Here is a 4,987-nt window from a genome sequence, read left to right on the forward strand (position 1 = left end):
TGTGCGTGTGTGAGTGTGTGTGTATATTTGTGTGTCCGTTTGGATTGCAGAGATAAGAATACGGCCAAGGCAAGAAGACCCTGCCTTTTGTAAGGGGCGACTAATAGGAAGGAGACGAGAGGTGAAGAGTGTATGTGTGTATGCGTGTGTGCGTGTGTGTGTGCGTGTGTGAGTATGTGTGTGTGTCCGTTTGGCTTGCAGAGATAAGAATAGGGCCGAGGCAAGAAGGCCCTGCCTCTTGTAAGGGGCGACTAATAGGTAGGAGTCGAGAGGTGAAGAGTGTATGTGTGTGTGCGTGTGTGTGTGTGAGTGTATGTGTGTGTGCGTGTGTGTTCGTGTGTGTGTGTGTGTGTGTGTGAGTGTGTGTGTGTGTATGTTTGTGTGTGTGTCCCTTCGGCTCGCAGAGATAAGAAAACAGCGGTGGCAAGAAGGACATGCCTGTCGTAAGGGGCGACTAATGGGTAGGAGTCGAGAGGTGAAGAGTGTATGTGTGCGTGCGTGTGTGCGTGTGTGTGTCAGTGTGTTTGTGTGTGTATGTGTGTCCCTTCGGCTCGCAGAGATAAGAAAACAGCGGTGGCAAGAAGGCCATGCTTGTCGTAAGAGGCGACTAATTGGTAGGAGTCAAGAGGTGAAGAGTGTAATTGTGTGTGTGTGTGCGCGTGTGTGTGTGCGTGTGTGCGTGCTTGTGTGTGTGAGTGTGTGTGTATGTGTGTGTGTGTGTCTCTTCGGCTCACAGAGATAAGAATACGGCCGAGGAAAGAAGGCCCTTCCTGACGTAAGAGGCGACTAATGGGTAGGAGTCGAGAGGTGAAGAGTGTATGTGTGTGTGTGTGCGTGTGTGTTTGCGTGTGTAAGTGTGTGTGTGTGTATGTGTGTGTCAGTTAGGCTTGCAGAGATAAGAATACGGCCGAGGCAAGAAGGCCCTGCCTCTTGTAAGGGGCGACTAATAGGTAGAAGTCGAGGTTTGAAGAGTGTATGTGTGTGTGCGTGTGTGAGTATGTGTGTGTGTCCGTTCGGCTTGCAGAGATAAGAACACGGCCGAGGAAAGAAGGCCCTGCCTGACGTAAGAGGCGACTAATGGGTAGGAGTCGAGAGGTGAAGAGTGTATGTGTGTGTGTGTATGTGTGTGCATGTGTGTTTGCGTGTGTGAGTGTGTGTGTGTATGTGTGTGTGTCCGTTAGGCTTGCAGAGATAAGAATACGGCCAAGATAAGAAGGCCCTGCCTCTTGTAAGGGGCGACTAATAGGTAGGAATCAAGAGGTGAAGAGTGTATGTGTGTGTGCGTGTGTGCGTGTGTGTGTGTGAGTGTATGTGTGTGTGCGTGCGTGTGTGTGTGTCTGTGAGTGTGTGTGTGTATGTGTGTCCCTTCGGCTCGCAGAGAAAAGAAAACAGCGGTGGCAAGAATGCCATGCCTGTCGTAAGAGGTGACTAATGGGTAGGAGTCGAGAGGTGAAGAGTGTATGTGTGTGTGCGTGTGTGTGTGTTTGTGCGTATGTGAGTGTGTGTGTATGGGTATGTGTGTCCGTTCGGCTTGCAGAGATAAGAATACGGCCGTGACAAGAAGGCCATGCTTGTCGTAATTAGCGGCTAATGGGTAGGAGTCGAGAGGTAAAGAGTGTATGTGTGTGTGCGTGTGTGTGTGTTTGTGCGTTTGTAAGTGTGTGTGTATGTATGTAAGTGTCCGTTCGGCTCGCAGAGATTAGAATACGGTCGAGGCAAGAAGGACATGCCTGTCGTAAAAGGCGACTAATAGGTAGGAGTCGAGAGGTGAAGAGTGTATTTGTGTGTGTGTGTATGTGTGTGCGTGCGTGTGTGTGTGAGTGTGTGTATCCGTTCGGCTTGCAGAGATAAGAATACGGCCGGGGCAAGAAGGCCCTGCCTCTCGTAAGAGGCGACCAAAAGGGAGGAGTCGAGAGGTGAATAGTGTATGTGTGTGTGTGTGACTGTGTGTGTGTCCGCTTGGCTCGCAGAGATAAAAATACGGCCGTGGCAAGAAGGCCCTGCCTGTCTTAAGAGGCGACCAATGGATAGGAGTCGAGAGGTGGAAAGTGTGTGCGTGTGAGTGTGTGCGTGTGTGTGTGCGTGTGTGTGTGAGTGTGTGTGTGTCCGTTCGGCTCGCAGAGATAAGAACACGGCCGTAGCAAAAAGTCCCTGAATGTCGTAAGAGGCGACTAATGGGTAGGAGTCGAGAGGTGGAGCGTGTATGTGTGTGTGTGTGTGTGTGTGTGTGTGCGAGTGTGTGTGTGTGTGTGTGTGTCTGTTCGGCTCGCAGAGATAAGAATACGTCCGTGGCAAGAAGGCCCTGCCTGTCGTAAGAGCAGAATAATGGGTAGGAGTCGAGGGGTGAAGAGTGTATGTGTGTGTGTTTGTGTGCGTGTGTGCGTGCGTGTGTGAGTGTGTGTGTGAGTGTGTGTGTGTCAGTGTGTGTGTGTGTCCGGTCGGCTCGCAGAGATATGAACACGGCCGTGGCAAAAAGGCTCTGCCTGTCGTAAGAGGAGAATAATGGGTAGGAGTCGAGAGGTGAAGAGTGTATGTGTGTGTGTGCGCGCGTGTGTGTGTGTGTATGTGTATGTGTGTGTGTGTGTGTGCGTGTCTCTTCTGCTCGCAGAGGTACGAATACGGCCGTGGCAAGAAGGCCATGCCTGCTGTAAGGAGCAACTAATGGGTAGGAATCGAGAGTTGAAGAGTGTACCTGTGTGTGAGTGTGTGTGTGTGTGCGTGTGTGAGTGTATGTGTGTGTGTGTCCGTTCGGCTTGCAGAGATAAGAATACAGCCGTGGCAAGAAGGCCCTGCCTGTCGTATAGAAGAGTTTAGGTGTGTGTGTGTGGTTGTGAGTGTGTGTGTGTGGTTGTGAGTGTGTGTGTGTGTGTGTGTGTGTGTGTGTCTGTATGGCTCGCAGAGGTAAAAACACGGCCGTGGCAAAAAGGCCCTGCCTGTCGTAAGAGACGACTAATGGGTAGGAGTCGAGAGGTGAAGAGTGTATGTGTGTGTGTGTGTGTGTGTGTGCGTGTGTGCGTGTGTGAGTGTGTGTGCGTGTGTGAGTGTGTGTGTATGTATGTGTGTCCGTTCGGCCTGCATAGGTAAGAATACAGCCGAGGCAAGAAGGCCCTGCCTGTCGTAAGGTGCGAGTAATAGGTAGGAGTCGAGAGGTGAAGAGTGTAGGTGTGTGTGTGTGTGTGAATGTGTATGTGTGTCTGTATGGCTCGCAAAGATAAGAACACGGCCGTGGCAAAAAGGCTCTGCCTGTCGAAAGAGGCGTATAATGGGTAGGAGTGGAGAGGTGAAGAATTTATGTGTGTGTGTGTGTGTGTGTGCATGTGTGTGTGCGTGTGTGAGTGTGGGTGTATGTATGTGTGTCCGTTCGGCCTGCATAGGTAAGAATACAGCCGAGGCAAGAAGGCCCTGCCTGTCGTAAGGTGCGAGTAATAGGTAGGAGTCGAGAGGTGAAGAGTGTAGGTGTGTGTGTGTGTGTGTGAATGTGTATGTGTGTCTGTATGGCTCGCAAAGATAAGAACACGGCCGTGGCAAAAAGGCTCTGCCTGTCGAAAGAGGCGTATAATGGGTAGGAGTGGAGAGGTGAAGAATTTATGTGTGTGTGTGTGTGTGTGTGCATGTGTGTGTGCGTGTGTGAGTGTGGGTGTATGTATGTGTGTCCGTTCGGCTTGCAGAGATAAGAACACAGCCGAGGCAAGAAGTCCCTGCCTGTCGTAAGGGGCGAGTAATAGGTAAGAGTCGAGAGGTGAAGAGTTTAGGTGTGTGTGTGTGTGTGAGTGTGTGTGTGTGTGTGTGTCTGTATGGCTCGCAGAGATAAAAACACGGCCGTGGCAAAAAGGCCCTGCCTGTCTTAAGAGACGACTAATGGGTAGGAGTCGAGAGGTGAAGAGTGTATGTGTGTGTGCGTCTGTGCGTGTGTAAGTGTGTGTGTGTGTGTCCGTTCGGCTCGCAGAGATAAGAATACGGCCGTGGCAAGAAGGCCCTATCTGTCGTAGGAGGCGACTAATGGGTAGGAGTCGAAAGGTGAAGAGTGTATGTGTGTGTGTGCGTGTGTGTGTGTGTGTGAGTGTGTGTGTGTGCGTGTGTGAGTGTGTGTGTATGTATGTGTGTCCGTTCGGCCTGCAGAGATAAGAATACAGCCGAGGCAAGAAGGCCCTGCCTGTCGTAAGGGGCGAGTAATAGGTAGGAGTCGAGAGGTGAAGAGTGGATGTGTGTGTGTGCGTGTGTGCGTGTGTGTGCTTGTGTGAGTGTGTGTGTGTGTCCGGTCGTTTTGCAGAGATAAGAACACGGCCGTGGCAACAAGGCCCTGCCTGTCGTAAGAGGCGACTAATGGGTACGAGTCGAGAGGTGAAGAGTGTATGTGTGTGTGCGTGTGTGCGTGTGTGTGGTGTGTGAGTGTGTGTGTGTATTTGTGTGTGTGAGTGTGTGTGTGTCCAGTAGGCTCGCAGAGATAAGAACACGGCCGTGGCAAGAAGGCCCTGCCTGTTGTCAGAGGCGACTAATGGGTAGGAGTCGAGTGCTGAAGAGTGTATATGTGTGTGTGTGCGTGTGTGCGTGTGTGTGCGTGTGTGAGTGTGTGTGTATGTTTGTGTGTCCGTTTGGATTGCAGAGATAAGAATACGGCCAAGGCAAGAAGACCCTGCCTTTTGTAAGGGGCGACTAATAGGTAGGAGACGAGAGGTGAAGAGTGTATGTGTGTGTGCGTGTGTGCGTGTGTGTGTGCGTGTGTGAGTATGTGTGTGTGTCCGTTTGGCTTGCAGAGATAAGAATACGGCCGAGGCAAGAAGGCCCTGCCTCTTGTAAGGGGCGACTAATAGGTAGGAGTCGAGAGGTGAAGAGTGTATGTGTGCGTGCGTGTGTGCGTGTGTGTGTGAGTGTGTGTGTATGTGTATGTGTGTCCCTTTGGCTCGCAGAGATAAGAAATCAGCGGTTTCAAGAAGGCCATGCCTGTCGTAAGAGGTGACTAATGGGTAGGAGTCGAGAGGTGAAGAGT

The sequence above is a fragment of the Diabrotica undecimpunctata genome, unplaced genomic scaffold (genome assembly GCF_040954645.1).
Source record: "Diabrotica undecimpunctata isolate CICGRU unplaced genomic scaffold, icDiaUnde3 ctg00000588.1, whole genome shotgun sequence".
Taxonomy (NCBI): Eukaryota; Metazoa; Arthropoda; class Insecta; order Coleoptera; family Chrysomelidae; genus Diabrotica; species Diabrotica undecimpunctata.